This window comes from Panicum virgatum, chromosome 7K (assembly GCF_016808335.1).
Source record: "Panicum virgatum strain AP13 chromosome 7K, P.virgatum_v5, whole genome shotgun sequence".
In the NCBI taxonomy this organism is placed as follows: domain Eukaryota; kingdom Viridiplantae; phylum Streptophyta; class Magnoliopsida; order Poales; family Poaceae; genus Panicum; species Panicum virgatum.
In genome coordinates, this window is record NC_053142.1 from 2,156,987 (window position 1) to 2,174,222 (window position 17,236).

A 17,236-nucleotide genomic window follows, 5' to 3' on the forward strand; every position below is an offset into this window, starting at 1 on the left:
ACAGTCCGAAGACATGGCAACGATCATCAGAATCCCACGAGGCAGCCGAAGCCAGCTTACATATCCATCATCAGAGTCCCACGAGCCAGCCGAAGCCAGCTTATACCGATTTCCGTCATCCAGACTCGGTCATTTAGCAACAGGCCTTAGCCGACCGGTGCAGATAGCGGAAGCTCGAGGACTGAGCTCAAAGGCATGTTGGCCGAGGTCGGATTCCCCACTTTCGAACGCCGGAAACAAGAGTTCCCTTTGCTCTAGGTCATGGTGAACCAACTTCAAAGCCAACATGCCCAAACTCGGGCTGAACCACCAAAACCCACTTCGACTAGCCTTGGCCAGCCCCTAAACCACCATGTCTCTTGGAGCAGTATTCCGAGACTCAGAAATTGAGATCGCGGATGTGACCCAAGCCACAAAATCCCCATGCCTGAACGCATGAGACGAGAGGGGGCCAGGAAGGCCACAATCTACGAGTCCCCTTTGCCCGAACCGAAGAAATGTGTTCGAATCCACATCCCCTCTCAATCGAAATCCCCAAGCACACGAAACCCACACTGGCTGCCCGAATGAGTTCGGTTCGCCTGGCTGAAAACCATGCTGTCCCGACCGAAGCCGAGAGCACCATGGTTAGGAGGGTACGGCTTGGAGCGTTGGAAACAACCCGAAACACATGGCCGGACATTGTTTACCTGGTGCCCCTTCACCGTATCAGCTCCCCCTACTATACCCGGGGGGCATCCCCCCACCCAGAAGTTCTGGGAATTTTTTGGCCTGTTGGGCGCACAGTTTTGGGGGTTTGCCTGGGAGGCCTGTGATAGGGCGAGATAACATGTCTGGGCTCAAAAACTGAGCTGTTTTCAGTTCTGGGTCACGTGAGAGTTCGTAAACTCAGCATGTTCACCTCCGGAGGTTGTTCTTTCCAGTTTTTGAGGTGTTTTATCCACTTTGAACCTAAATCCAATTGTTAGGACCGTTTGTTGGCATTTTCACTTTTTCGCCAAGTTACCATACCGAATTGTCGTTCGGCCATGGTTTTCGCCCAGATACCATACCGAATTGCCGTTCGGCCATGTTTTTCGCCCAGTTAACATACCGAATTGCCGTTCGGCCATATTTTTCGCAAGTGACCATACCGAATTCCCATTCGGCCATGTTTTTCGCCCAGTGACCATACCGAATTGCCGTTTGGCCATGTTTTTCACCCAGAAAAGGTTGGAGTCTGAATTGTAGGTTCTCAAGGGGAAGGTTGGCCGGATCTAGGCCGAGAAGGATGCTTCTTTGTACACGATCCATGCTAAAGATGCTGGGGTTGGAGAGTTGAGGGATGAATTGAAGAAGCTCCACAGTTCCATGGCTGATCTGCGTACTCTCTGCAGTGATCTTGAGGGGAAGTCTTCCTCCCTGCAAGATGAGAGGGATTCAGTTCTGAAAGCACTCGAAAAGCAGAAAACCGAGGCAGACGAGCTGAGGTTGACTCTTAGGGAGCTTCATGTCTGTAAGGGTGTGTATATATATGTAGAGGTGCATGTGTGATTGCACTGAATAGACATGAGTCTGTGTATATACAAGTCAGTTTCTTATTTGATTGCACAGAATAGAGGTGCACCTGTGTGTGTGTGTGTGTGTGTGTGTGTGTGTGTGTGTGTGTGTGTGTGTGTGTGTGTGTGTGTGTGTGTTGTGTGTAGTGACATCCCTTTTATTTGGTTAAATCATAATCTGCATGTTTATTTCATTGAGGAAGAAATTTCTTCAAATACATGAAATTTTGCAACTGAATGTGTGCTTGTTATCTCCTGAAAGCTTGGCTGTGTATTCAAATGAGTGGTGCTTGGCTGCAAAAAAAAATTCCAGTGACTGGTGCTTGGCTGCAAAAAAAATTTCCAGTGAGTGCTGCTTGGCTGCAAAAATTTTGGCAACTGAATGTGTGCTTGGCATCTCCTGAAAGCTTGGCTGTGTATTCAAGTGAGTGCTGCTTGGCTGCAAAAATTTTGGCAACTGAATGTGTGCTTCGCATCTCCTGATAGCTTGTGCTTTGTATGTTGTATGCGTGTGTGCGTCCCAGCAAAGCTAGGTTCTGTTCAATTGGAGTGTCCAGGGGGCATGTGTGTAGATGTTACTGACATAGGTTGTGCTTGTTGGATCATATGTCTCCTCCTTTTATCAGTGCTTGACAAGGTAGTTTGATCATGTGCTACTTCTCTAGGTTACTGCATCTCCAGGTAGTTGGATCATCTTGTGCCGCCCTATATCAATATCGATCAAATTATAGCAGATAAGTATGCTGATGCTTGATTACAAAAGGTGCAACTGTCGTGAACACATCAGTCCGCGATCGGCCTCACTCCGAAAGAGATACAAATTATTAGGATAAACTCGGCAACCTTATTGCAGTGAAAAAACAGTGCCACAATTCACAGCTGTATGTACGTACTGATAAACTCATCAGTATAGTGGCTGGAGCTAGAAAACAAACCATAATCAGATCGGAAGTTGCTGCCTAATATTGTCACAAGTCTCTCACAACAAGTATCTCACAGCATTTTACATTGTTCAATAATAAACAACTATCCTAAGCAAATGCGAAAAATACAAGCCGAAGTAGAGGTTTCGGTTAATTGCTGCTGCTGCGACCTCCACGGTTGAATCTTTTCTCCAGTATCTCCCTCTGTAGGTTGATGAAGTACTCACGTGCGACCTCTGAGCAAGTGTTGAGATCATCCTTCATCATAATAGATGCTTCCCACTGATCCCTCGCGAAATTGTAATGCTTTTCCTGTAACTCAAGCTGTCTCTCCTGCACAGTGATGAATGTTGATGCTTGATTTCTCTGTTCTTGGCCATCTTCTCAAACAACTCCAGGCAGGCAAAGGTCGATGATGCTGAGCCGCCTTGGCTGCGCCTTTTCTTTGCTACATCCCTCCCAATGGGCCTAGGTATCTCATCTGCACTTCGGATGGTCTGGCATCATCACGCATAAAGTCACCTTGGCTAGCAGCAGCAGCTGCACCAGCAGCATCTCCCGAATTAGCTTCTTCACCTGCAGCAGGAACGTGACACTTGCTCTGCAATCGTCCTCCCACTTGCGCGTGTTCCTCAGAATTTCCCAACAAAATTGAACCTGTGTTAATTGCATCATCCTACTGCAATCCGGTGTTATCGAGTACATAAGTATCTTGTCAAACTCACTACTTTCAGCAAAATCAGCAACAACTTTAGGGGTTGCCCTAGCCTTTATGTATATTTTTTGTGTAAGATCATTATCCACAGTCTACATCAAAGGGCACAAGACATGATTAGTGAAAAAACTAGAAAAGTTCCATGTAATTTGGCAAAGTACAGTAAGATTCATGCAATCAATAATCCAGTTCGCTGCACTCCAACTTGTCTTCTGCCAACCAATTTTCCAGAAGATTCTTTTTGTTCTGATTGACGACGAGTGGAGATAGCTCAAGGGACTCGAAGGCATTGAGCTTCCCAGAGTTAGCAGTGTGCCGAAGTACTGCAAGAGCAGGGGCATTTGCCCTGCTTGCCCAGGAACCCTCTACAATTTTAACAAACATAACAAAAATTCAGTCAAACGAAGGAACCTAGACTCCAAGGTAATTAACTATATGCGTTTAAATTAATCCTGATAGCAGGAGGCATATGAGAAATTAACTATAGTACTTTTCTACAGTGTCTAAAAAGTCTGAGGAATGACCAGTAAGCACTAAAGGTTTCTCTTCCGCAATACACAGAAAACTTAACAACTTTAGTCAAAAAAATCCCATGAATTTATCAAGATCCTAGCACAGTAGTTATTTCACCAAATTAACTATGACTTATGAAAATGTCCAAAGGTGACACCTGTTGAAAGGAGGTGCACAAACCTCAATAGCTTCATCGTACACAAAAGAACCAGAAACTCACCTGAAATTTCGCTACGGTCTCAGGCGTCCTCAGCAGGCCCTGGGGAGATTCCGCAGCCAGCTCAGCTACTTCCTTGTATTTTGTCTGTGCAAACAATTCCTGAAATCTTTGGACAACCTGCAATACAATCAAGAATTTCATGAAAACCATACAACCTTGACACATATAGGTAACTTCAACAACACAGTCTACAACTTCTATAAACATTGCAAAGCATCAATACTTGCATGAATGCAAGGATAATGGCTCAATAAGTCTGAGAACTGAGAAATGGAATATGTATGAAAAGTAGTTTCTTTGACAAGCGCATGAATGTCTACATGTTATTTTGAAGCTATTTTTTCCCTGATGCACCTTTCATTTACAAAGGCAAATTTGGATTTTAAAAGATCAACCTTCATAAAATATGAACTAGTTAAATGATATGCATGCTTAGTATATCAAAGTTGTATGAATGCATTCATATTTCATTCAGATATCTTCTAATACACCATTAGTTTTGTAGCGATTGATGATACATTGTAAGAGATTGGTAGTCAAGTACATCGCAAAAGACTTTCAAATCCTAGTACACATAGTAGAAACGAATGAAGCAGTACAGAAGTCAGTTATGTGTGCAATTTAAATCTCTGGACACATCAGTGAAGCTTTGGCAAAAAGAATTCTGTACATGCATATAGCTCTTGGAAATCACTGAAGTACAAGCAACATAAGCACCTGTGGGGCAATGACAGTGATAGAAAATCCACTAAAACAACAAGCTATAGGTGGAAACCAGCTGGTGCCATATGGTCAAGTATGTGGTCTTCCCAACATAAACACATTTGGGACTGAAAGATATGAAATGAATTGATGAAGCAAACATTTTGACAAGATATGCCATTCAAATAGATTACATCTAGTTGCTCCTTTTTGCATTGCTGTACATAACTCTATTTCTTTTCTTTTTCTTTTTTCTCTGTTTCTTTTCTTTTAATGATGTACATATCTCTGTTTCCATTTTTCCATATTAGTTTGCTAATCAATAGGGACTTGCCCCTCCTGGTTTCTCAAGAAATTTTGGGTCGCACAGTTTGCTAATCCATATTAGTTTCCTCTTGAGCAAATGAGCATCAAAACAGCCAAGAAAGCATGGCCAACAAAATAGCATCCACATAAGTCATCTCAGTAATGGAGCTTACCAAATTCTCAGCACCAGGAAGATTAGCCCTCTTGGCAAGATTTACCGCGAGCTCAAGGTTGTTTAACTGTATACCAAAATTGTGTTAAAACTTCAAAGAAGTATCTGATACATAGATAAGAAAGAGGAGTCTAGAAGTACATAAGATCATACTTGACAGCTGACAAAAGGCACAACAGTTGCATCATTAACTGTGGCATGCAAAACCTGCCCTCTTTCTTTTGATGGTATAAAATCCACCAGTTGAGGAAGATTCTGCTGTCAAGAATATAGGGTCTGGACTGATTCTATTTCGGTAAACTGCTGCAATAGTTTCCAAGTCATATACAAACAAAAACCCAAGCTTCGTAATTAACTAGCAAGAAATTTACACAAAGGTACTAATCGTACAAACATAGTAGATTAGTAGGTTTCAATAAATTACACAACATTGTTGTTCAAAGTACACAAACATAATAGTCCATCATAGTCCATTAGCACACGCACCACAAAACATCCTCACAACCAACTAGAGTTCAATAATCCATCAGGCCTCAGGCTCTATCCTCTATCAACACCCGCAAGTAGAAGCTTTGTTGTATAATATTGATATTGGCAACACTTGGGATCACACAGAGGTGAATAACGTCCATAATCCTAGCTGGATGTGGACTTAAGTAGTGCCCAAGTTCCTCCCGTGGTCGCCCATCCGGACCAGCCTGATATAAGTACACCTTGAGCAAGAAACTTGAAAGATCAGGTTTAGCCTCAGCATCACCGATCCAAATGAAGTATAGGCCTGTTTCTGTAATGAAGAAAACAAAGTATTCCTCTTGACCCTCTAAAACAACGCCCGTTCCACAACGTATCAAGGGGATATCTTCTTTGTAACCTTCATAAGGTATACTCTCATTAAAAAACCCATGATGGTCTATCAGATGAGAGGCCAGCGTATTCCAGAAAAACGGCTTCTGTCTACACATAGCCATCGGACACATGAGTTCCCTGAGATTGCAAGACCGGGTATGTTTCATGTAGTTAGCTGGAGTTAAGTTTGCACCACAGCGATAAGGGCAATCAATCACACCGGCCATGATTCTGCTGTCGAGGCCAACTACTCGGAAGCAGGGATGAGATGTGATAATGGAGTGCGCTCTTGAGCATGAATAGCACAGTAGCTGGCCACATGCTTCATCCAAAGACCCTGCGGTCAATGTGCACTAACAAAACAACAAAACGAAAGGAAAATAAAAATAATGCTCCGATAACAAAGTTGCAACCATCGACATCAGAAGAATGATTGGAACCTGGTAAGCTCCGTCAAGAAGACGGGGCTGTCGGCAACCACTGCAAGAAAGGTCCAGGCGCAGAAACATCTTCCGGATCCGCGCAGCGACCAGAGAACGTAGGTCTGCAAGAAAAAAACGACCAAAAGGATGAATCGATAGGAGAAGCATCAAGGTCAGAGGAAGGGAGAAGAACAGGAGAAGCTTGCTGACGTGGAGGATGAGAAAGCTCGCCGGTACGGTCGCGGAGGACGAGGAGATGAAGTTGCTGCAGGATCCGTCGCGGAGGAGATGCGCCGGAGGATGCGGCTGTCCCCGAGGAGCTGGTGCTCTCGCTGGGCTTGGGGAGGAGGATGCGCCGAGCGAGGGCGAGCGGAGGAGAGAGTGGCGGCGGCTCGCGCTGGGCTTGGGGAGGAGGATGCGCCGAGCGAGGGCGAGCGGAGGAGAGAGCGGCGGCGGCTCGCGCTGGGCTTGGGGAGGAGGATGCGCCGAGCGAGGGCGAGCGGAGGAGAGAGCGGCGGCGGCTCGCGCTGGGCTTGGGGAGGAGGATGCGCCGAGCGAGGGCGAGCGGAGGAGAGAGCGGCGGCGGCTCGCGCTGGGCTTGGGGAGGAGGATGCGCCGAGCGAGGGCGAGCGGAGGAGAGAGCGGCGGCGGCTCGCACTGGGCTTGGGGAGGAGGATGCGCCGAGCGAGGGCGAGCGGAGGAGAGAGCGGCGGCGGATGGATGCGGACTGCCGAGAAGCCGGGGAGAGAAGCGAGCCGGCCAGCTATCAGCAGAAGGGTATGCAAGGGCCCATGTTCTCTTTTTTTTTAAACCCAAAAACAACAGCTGAGCTCCACGGATGGCTAAAAAAATCTTCTTCAACGGCCCGTCCTCAACCAACCTAAAATCAAGAGTTTCAATGATTCCTACTGTTTCACGTGCCCCTTTCACATCAACGGAGTGTTGGGTATGCTTTTACCACAACGGAGTAATTAATTCAAAGAACAGGCAGATTTTGCCCTCTAAATCAATTCCATCTTCCATATCAAAATCTTCTCCAACAATGCTCCCTGTACCATATCTTTTCGTACCTGTCGACGGGTGCGACATGGTGGTATGCAAGTACCCAAGAAAGTAAGAGTAGAATACTGAAGAGCGTAGGGACCGGTGCTCGCTAACAAGCAGAATGGTAGCGACTCAAGCACAAAGCACACGGAGGTTTAGAGAGGTTTAGACCACTAGAGTGTAGCACTAGGGCTGAAAACGGTCGGAAACAATCAGATTTGTCTCCTTAGCACTAGAATTCATTCAAATGGAAAGGGTGTTTAATTTGTAAACACAAATCTATCTACAATTCTAAGCTGTAGCCTTAGCCGCTGCTACGCAGTGCCTATCATTGTTATGAGAAATATAATTTCCTCCTCTCCACCCAACAACAGAGTTTCTCCACGTCAAGCCTGGAAAAGGTGCTGCTTTTGTCAGGACAAAAATGCGCAATTATGTCACTGGCAATACAGTTGAGAAAACCTTTCGAGCTGGAAGTACGGTAATCTGGCCTCTATAACTCACATCTTCCTAATCTTGCCACAGTTTAGCAGTTCTTCTGTTTTCCCCTCAGTTCTCTGTGTTGGTAGTACATCTTTTGTTTTTCCTTGGAGAAAAAAAACTTCTGCTACATGCTTTAGCTTAGTTAACAGAACTCTTGCATTTTCTTATTTTCTGTAATTTCTGGAATTATACATGCTGTATCTTTGTCCTACCGCAGATTTCTTTTGCTTCACCAATCCATGTTTTATGCTCATTGTTTCTTCCTCAAAGCTCTTCAGTCATGCAACAACTAGTAGTCACTTCTTCATGAAAACTTACAAGCTACAAGAACCATCCCTTTCAAAGGAAACCAAGCAATTTACATACAAGGATGGCTCCCAGTTCGTGTTCAAAGGAAACCAAACAATTTACATACAAGGATGGCATCCAGTAACCAGAATCGTATTGTTACTGTATTTCGTAGGAGGAACAAAGCCTGCAACCCTGGAAACTGGAGCTGTTGGCACGGTGCCCTCTTTTGTGAACGTAGGCGATGATATCCTAGTTGATTCAAGAACCGGACAGTATATGAACAGAGCATAGAGGGTTAAAGAGGATTTTGGATTTGAAGAGAGTACTAGTTTTTTGTTCGGCCATTTGTCCCATTCACATGTACGAATGCTCTGCATCTTTTGTCCCTGGGAAATTTACATTTCGGGTGCATGTGGATCCTGCTGCGAAACATTATGTTCAAACCTTTCAGCTCATAATCTCACATCTCAAACTCCTCTGATTGCAACTGATTAACTGTGACCCAAGAACATGAGTACAGACTACAGAGCACCTTTGCGGCTATGCCTACCAATGATTTTTGTTATATTTCATGATAAAAGATGCATCCTGACCAACAAGAAGTCAACAACTCCACTTCCGTATCCACTAAAATTGTGTCGTCACTAAGGCAACAACCTTTAGATCGAGAATTTCAGTATCATAAACTGATATCCAATTGAGCGGCGTAGCGTACAACTGAATAAGCAATTAGCACCAGCTCTGTCAATCTCATATTTCAATTCACCTATTCTAAGATCAGTGCTGATAAATACACAACATCAGTATGTGATCCGAGAACACTTTAGAATTCAATTAACCAGTCGAAGCTAACTATGTGATCCCAGAACAGCTTTGGAATTCAGTTAACCAGTCGAAGCTAACTTTCTCAGTTACTGATTCGGCTCAAACATATGTTTTACAGGGAAGCAAAGCGTCTTTCTGTTAGACACTATCACACAGATAAGAGTCTAGTCCCCTCCCCTTACAAATACACGCAATTTCTCATTCACTGGATGCCAGGCGGAGTTTTTTGTTTGTTGGCACTCGTATCCCTCTACCACTGACCACAAACATGACTAAACACTAGTCATTCACGTCTACCATCTCCTTTATTGGTACTGAAACAGGAGATGACAATTATTACTAAACAAAATAATAAAACACGTCTACAACCTAAGCTCAATTTATCGGAGGATCTCGCTTTGCGTGTGAGACATAAAGATCGTTATGGTTATGCACATGTAGCTTGAGTGGATATAAGCTGGATCATTTCTCGGTTTCCTCTCATAGTCTTCATCCTCCTCACATCTCAATATGATGAGAATGACTCTGAACATCTCCTTGGTTGTCCAGGGGCATGTATTGAGCCATGATGGCACGGATCTCTGAGTCCATATACCTCTGTTAGTTACAGGCAATGCAAAAACAGAATCAGATCCTAGAGTCAACAAAAGATAATGAACATAGAAATATCAATAGATGAAATCCGCTCATGTCTTACACGGATCCTGTACTTGTACACTGCATATCCTGCAACTCCTGCCGCCACTACGCCAAAGAAGATAACCCACAAGAAGCCCCAGCCTGTTTCTGTTGCTCCATTTTTACCTGAGTATAGCAATTGCTGAATCAGTATCACTTAGTGTCAAGTTCATGTCTAGATTCAGCATTTGGTGCTACTTTGAGCTTCCAAACTATCAGTAATCGGAGTAAATATAAAAAATTATGATTCATGTGCCTCAAATAGGTGAATTAGCCAGCAACTTCTGCTAATTTATGGCCTTAAGTCTCACTAGTAAACTAATTCAACATAAATACGAGTCAGTAATAAAATGGAAGTGTAGATGTATGGGGGCCTACTTATGCATGTATCATGCTCCTTCATGTAAAGCAATCCTCCACTGTAGCCGCACTCATAGCTTCCCCATGTGTTCTTGCATTTGCATTCTTTGCACTGACATGCAGTCCTTTCCTTGCATTCATCAATGTCTGTCGCAAAATTTTTCACATCAGCATCAAATGAAAAGTGGGAACAGTTCAACAGCAAAACCAATTCTAAAGTGCATATTCAAATTTGTCCATTACATTAGAAGCTGAGAAGGACATGCAAACATTTCTAAAAGGACCAGAGGAAATGAACCTTACCTTCACATTTGTCCCTTGAACCCATCTGGGCATTTACGGCCATCATCCTGCAGAATACAGACACCACAACTAAAATTTAAGAGTCTGCAAGCATTTTTTTAATCAGAAATAGAACAAGACCCTACTGATAATATGGCAGTTTTAAGGACAGTAGAAAAGTCATTTGACACTTACAGTGCAGGCAGAGTATGTCCGCCCATCCCTGATGTCTTTCCAACACCCTCCATTGTTAATTTCACATCGCCCAGAACCGGAAGCTACAATTACAAAAGCACATGTTGCAATTCAGAAAGTTCTAGTGCCAACTATTGATCTTCAGCAATCTTACTATGTTATTGTTAACAAATAAGAAAAAGAAAATGCCAAAAGATGAATCCTAATGCCTTGCCGCATACCTTCACAATGAGTATAGCCATCACCAACGAATTTTACTCCCTTCACAACTGAACACTCACAAACTCTTCCACAGAAAGTATCCTGCATATTCATCGAACAATTATTATATACATATATTAAACACTTAAAACAGAACAAACTGGAAATCCAAATTTTCAAGAGAAACCTAACACTACAGGAGGTACCTTGCATGCAGTGATGTTAGCAGCCTTATCTTGCCAACAGCCACCATTGTTCTCGAGGCACTCATTTGTTTGTATATCTAAGGTTATAAAAAAATACATAAGAGCATACTACATGCTAGTTACACTTGGTGAAGTGCAAGCATCATAAATGCAGTAAAAATGGAAAAACTAGGGAAATCAATGCACCAACCTTCACTCAAGCAAACAGATGGCTCAGTAGTTTCCCGAAAACCAGCACAAAGTGCTTTAAGAACTGCTCCTTTGTCAAGCTTCCCTGAGAAACATAGACATCAGGTAAGTTCATCTGGAAATCTCAACACAACAGGGGCAAAGCCAGCCGAGAACGCCGCCTGGGTCAGCTTCATTGCACGCCGGGGTCGGCTTCATTGTGGAATAATGTGAAACAGTGTTTACCACTGATTTTGCAAAAAATCGTCGGGGTCGGCGGACCCTAATGCCTAGCTGCAGCTTCGCCCCTGCACACTTTTTATCATAATTTACAGGATAGAATAGCACATACCTCTATATTGTCTATTGTTGATTACAAGAGTTGGTAAGATGGTGACATCACCACGAGAGTCCTTGCCAATCTATACAACGTGGTGGATGGTGATGTATTCAGATTAACAATAGGATGAACAGAAAAGATCATGTGTTCACATTGAAGTACTAACCTGTGCATCTTGTTCGGCTTTCAAAAGAGGGTTTTCTTCATCAGCATCTGGATCACCAATACATTTATCTATTGCTTTATGATCAAGGCCTGTGAATTATAAAGAGGTTCAGTACAAATACTGCAGCTTGCCACAGAACATAGCGAAACAGAAGCAAATACAAAACATACCAAATGACTTGATAACTCCATCAGCGCACTCCTTTGTGTACTTCTTTTCCTTCATTGGGCACCGAATCACAAAATTAGTAACATAGTCCCACCCTAACCAAGGCTTCTTGTGCTCCTTAGCAACCTTAAACACACAAACTTGGCGCAAATTCTGGACCACCACATCTTTCCCATCATATCCTTTGCTAAAATCCTGTTCTGGATCAGGTGCACAGTATCTACCATGATTGATGCACTGGGATTTGCACTGCTTGCTCAGAATGAAGGCCTCTGGGCAATACCAGGTTATATAATGAGGAGTGAACTGTGTGCAGCCTTTCTTCTCAAGTACCTACGCTACCCCTTTGAAGCACTTGACAAAATCAATCTGGTTGTCGCATTTTGGGCCACATTCATCATTACTGTTGGTCCAAAACTCATACTCAACACGCTCATCAGGATGGGGCAGAGCCTCCCTCCAATCCAAATTCACATTGATCATATCACCATTATCAATTGCCTTCTTGAGCCTATCCCCAAAGCTCTTGGTTATTAGTGCTGAAGGGATAGTGATGTTCTCTAAATAATTTGCCCTCCCACTTTCCTCAAGGGTGTCCATTGTAATTAGAGGTTCATCCTTGTCGTCAGCAACAAGGATTGCTGCTGCTCCTGCATTCTGTGCATTCCACGCCTTCTTTATGAAGTAGCAATCTGAGTGCAAGAAAATCCATATTATGCAATCCATTATGCATTTAACTAAGCAGATATAGTGCAACATCTTAGAACAGACAAAAAAGAGTGTTATATAAACATCACATTGGTTGAAAGTAAAATCAATGTAGCATCACGGAAAATTGACAGGACAGTGACATAAATACTACATAATGCTGGAGTAGTGGACTGTGAATTAAGTTCCCTTGCTATGCATATCAAGTCATGGTTTGGTGGTAGTATACTTTTATACAACTGGGTCAATGAGTATTAAACTTAATCACATCATCATATGACAACATGATCTAATCTTCTAGTACCCACCAAACCAGAGACCACACGACTAAAAAAAGAATTGCCCACCTGACGTCAATCTTTCAACATCAGTAGATCCACTCAAACTAGCTGCCATGTCTTGTAAAGCGTACTAGGTAACAGGGACTAACTAAGTAACTATCCAATCCAACGGAATGGGGCAGAAAGTAAAATCGTAAGTCCACACGCAGATGACCTAACAGAGACCAAGTGGTACTACCACAGTGGCAAGGAGAAGAAGCAATCTTGTAATTTTGCTCACCTCCCCTGTCTACGAGTAGGAAAGTGGGGAACGCTCCCGGCTTGGCCTTGTAGGAGATGTCGAAATCGTCGAAGCTCTTGCAGGCCTTCTTGTTGGCCTTGGGGTAGGCGACGAAGCCGACCATGGTGCCGCCGTACTGGGGGACGCCGAAGTTGCCAATGGCGCACTCGTAGGTGCCCTTGAGGTCATCCGGCGCCGTCACCTTGAGGCTGATCTTCTCCACCAGAACCTTCCGTGGTAGCAGCCCAGCAGGAACGCTGCCCACACCAGCAACTGCAGCATCCCGCCAGCGGATCGGAACCCCATGCTCCGATCCACGGCCGCACTTTGCAATTGGGATAAGATCAATCTTTGCGGCTGTGCGGGCGAAAAAAGCATCGAAAATGGTGGTGTAGAGAGGAAAGATTGGGTTTTTGACGGCCGTGGGAAGGGCGTTGAAGTGAGTTCTACACTACTCGGATGAAGGCAAGGGGTTGGAGTGGGAGAGATTTTTCGTATCAGGGCCTCAGGGGTGTTTTCCTATTGTGGGGAGGAGAAAGAGGGAGAGAGGCTCGCAAGGAGACGGAAGGACGCGGTGTGTAGAAGCCTCGTGGCGAACCAGAACCAGAAGAACACGTGACCACCAGACCCAAACCATCAAGTTAACATGTGTTTTTTTCCTCACATTTGCATCTTCAAAGAAAAGAGACAAAAACATAACATTAGATAATCAAAGCTCGAATGGCATGCGACTGGAAAATTCGAAATTATAACCTTGAATGATACTCTGTAAGCATGAGATTAGAAACAACGAATTTGTAATTTTTTCCTTTTTCACGAGACACAAGAAAGCAAATTGTGCTTTGAGTAAAACAATACTATAGCTTTTGTCTCCGTACCTTTTAATTGCACATATGCTTATGCAAACTCTTAAGAAATAATTGGTGCCACGTGTTATACTTGGGCCGTATTAAAAGCAGTGAGGCCTAGCATGCGCATTTCTTGGGCCCTTCCTTCAATCGAAATAAGCCAATTGACCTGTTTGATCCCGAGTTTACCAGGCCCAAATTATAGGTACAGAACATGTTGGGTCGATGCCTCTTCTGTGTTGGGAAAACTTAAATTGACAGACGTCCTGATTCAATTTCATGCCAATTATCCCTTTTCATGTTTTGTCATGGGAAAAATAATTTGTTCTTTTTGTAGCTGATTCTTAGGCCCGGTTTGGTATGGCTCCAGCTCGGCAGTTGCTGCAGGAGCTGCATCAAACGTGGTGCTCCATCCGCAGCTCCGGTAGTACCGTATTGGGAGAGCTGGAGCTCTTTTTAGAGGTACTCCACCAAAACCATAAAATGTGGCTCCAACTGCTCCGGCTCCGGCTCCGGCTCCGCTTGCTGGAGGAGCCTTCCCAAACACCCTATGCTACTTTTCTTTATTTCTTCGGAGAGAGTGAGAGTGAAAATAAATATACAAAATTATCCTTTAATTACATGCTAATTTCTCAGCACATGATGAGAAACCAAAAAGGGAATAGTTGATTCGTACTTTTACATGAATTTTATCTCGTGTTGGCACGTGCGTATGTCTTGAAAACTGATAATTTGTTTCTCTGTTGTGCAAGTGTTAGGTGTACTGCACAATGATCGTTTAATATAATACAGAACATGGTGGTAGGGCCTAGCAAGTATATTGGTGTTCTTCGACCTGCATTACTAGCTACCTTGGCCAATATTTGCATTGTATCATAAAAATAACTGAACAATCAACTTTCCACTTCCTGGTGTATAAAAAAAACTGCATGACTCAATTTCTCATATGTCATTCCGGAAATGGGTTTAGCTATTTTCGCTCTGTTCGGCCGGCTGCGGCTGGTGGCTAGTGCTGATTTGCTGTAAGAGAAAAGTATTGTTAGCTAGCTTGTGGCTGATGCTGATTTGGTGTGAGAGAAAAATATTGTTGCTGGTTAATAGCACAACAGAGCGTTTGCCATATGAGAAACTAAACAGTGATGATGTAATAATATATTGTCCTTTTTTGTAGTGTGGATGACTACTGGAAGCAACATGGGTTTGGATAGTCCAATGACTGACGCTAGCTAATTGCATTCCATATGCATATTCAGTGTGAAACACTAAAACTAAACTATACGGCTGCATCGTCAAAAATTGAAGGACCCGTGCATCGATATATTTGACACGCTTCTGTCCACACGCGTCCTAGCTTATTGTGTGGTTAATTTACCGTTAGTCAAAATCTTTAATTGCTTCTTTAATATTAGCAGGTTATACATGAATTCGACATGTATTAATTGTACAAATAAAATTGTTTGGGAATATTTGAATATGTAGGTACAAAATTCCCCAGAAAAAAGTACAATAATCCACAAACATCAGCACGCTAGAATTTGAACTATGCATATTTGGGCACTTCAAATGAAAATTTAATCAGCTAAAAGTTGTAGATTTGGTTTTATACTATTAACTTTCTTTGTCTCGATTTGTTCAGTATGCAGAAATCATGAAAAGTTGAAGTATGTTCTTATACTTGGAAGCATGAGATTTTAAATGCAAATTAAGTGTGATCCTGGAGTATATTTAAGGAAGATTTGGAGTGTTTGAAGTGCTTTGCACTTAATTTTAGGTTTGGCCTGTTTGAACTGGCTCAGCTAGCCTTGAAGAGCTCATTTCTGGCTCAGAATAGCCTGGCTGGCCCACTTTTGATTCGGACACGCAAGTTGCAACATTTCTGCAATTTTGACATCAGGAGTGATGCTTAACTTTGACATCAAATGGTGTTTGTCATGCTTACGCGCGGTCAAAGGTGCAACTCCAATCAGAGGCTTCGCGGATCCTTCACTAGATTTGCTCTCTTGGCCCTTTTCCTCCTTTTGTTTTATTACAGTTTGAATATATCGTTTGTCCTTCCATAATTTGTTCATTATTATTTATACTAGTAGTCTAGAAGGATCATCACCAGTCAGCACTTGTTTTCCACACGCGATACACACCGCTTTTGTTCTGCGTTGCGGTACACACATATGAGTACTTCGATTATCTTTGTAGCACGCAGCAATAATTCATTTACTCATATTATCTAAAAAACTAAGGTATATATGTACTAGTAGTTTTTTTTTCCTTGTAAGATTTTAGCTAACTAATAGTTGTGAGGAACCGCCCAATTTAATACCGTTTTAGGCAAACCGCCGGCCGTCACCCATAAGATGAGAGCTAACACGTGCTCGCCCAAGAGCGTGCCCCGTGTTAACCCACATCTAAGGGTTTGAGCAACCGACACATCATCCACCCAAAATGACATTAAACCCGGTAGTCCCGGTATATGCTCCACCGCATTCCCAAGATCATTCACACATACCTCACAAGGATACATTACCAACGAACCACAAGAGCAATTTTAAACATAAAAAGGAGTACAATAACTTAATTATTACAAGTTCAACATAGAAAGGTTCAAATCTGAAATTAAAAGGTCTCACATCCTTACAACATTGTTTAAGAGAGTGGCATAAAAAGTGCATGAAAAGTAAAGTTTAATGTATCATCATGCTCTCTCAAGAACTACTACGGAGCGGATAACATCAATAAAACCACAACACACAAAAGCATCTCGCTCCAAAAGCATCATCGCAACACAAACACCTACTCCTCTTCCGCACCGGGGTCGGCGGGATAGAAGTGACCAAAAACTACCTCCGGCTCACCTGCACTTGGTTTATATAGCAACATGAGTACAAAGTTACTCGCAAGTCTTACGCAAATAAATAAGCAAGGATTATGTAATGGCTCAAAATGAGGCTTTAAGGTTAAGTTATTATTGCGCAAGCATGAGCTCTCTACACTACCATCTAGCTCCTAGCACAATTAATTAACCTTGCCCATCCCGCAAACAAATTTTAGTTATTGCAAGAAGACAATTAAATAACTGGGTAAGTAACTTGATCCGTAACCCACCATAACCGAAACTTCGTACGAAGAATTCGTCGGACAAGAGCTTGCTCATAACCGAGAGCGCGGCAATTCGAATTGATTTAAAACTTTGCAAGGGTGTACTCTTTTTACCGACACGACACAAGGACCATGCGACTCACCCAACCGATCACGTAGGGTAGGGGGTACTAGTGTCAACCGTTTCCAAAAAGGCTCAAACTTTGAACATCACGCCTAGCTTGCGCGGAGAGTTACCTAGGTCCACCGGAGACATCCCTAA

General features: G+C 43.2%; 1 protein-coding gene, 1 long non-coding RNA gene and 1 pseudogene across 5 annotated transcripts in view; 1 reads left to right on the forward strand and 2 right to left on the reverse strand.

Moving 5' to 3' along the window:
• LOC120639528 overlaps positions 1-8,601 on the forward strand; it is a 32,275-nt gene extending 23,674 nt beyond the window's left edge. The window contains exons 7-8 of one of the 4 annotated variants that reach the window (XR_005661469.1): positions 7,776-7,882; positions 8,348-8,601. The gene's annotated coding sequence lies outside the window, so the exon portion shown is untranslated. Of the gene's footprint in view, positions 1-1,230; positions 1,581-7,775; positions 7,883-8,347 lie in introns of those variants that run through there. The other 3 variants (XR_005661470.1, XR_005661471.1, XR_005661472.1) reach the window with 3 other exon arrangements.
• Positions 3,609-5,306, reverse strand: LOC120639531. Its single transcript, XR_005661477.1, has 3 exons — positions 5,243-5,306; positions 5,091-5,156; positions 3,609-4,026 (listed from the first exon to the last, which is right to left on the reverse strand). It is a non-coding gene; the product is annotated as an uncharacterized LOC120639531 (long non-coding RNA).
• Positions 8,602-9,385: 784 nt separating the features above from the next.
• On the reverse strand, positions 9,386-13,339 carry LOC120639532 (annotated as a pseudogene).
• Positions 13,340-17,236: the final 3,897 nt, after the last annotated feature.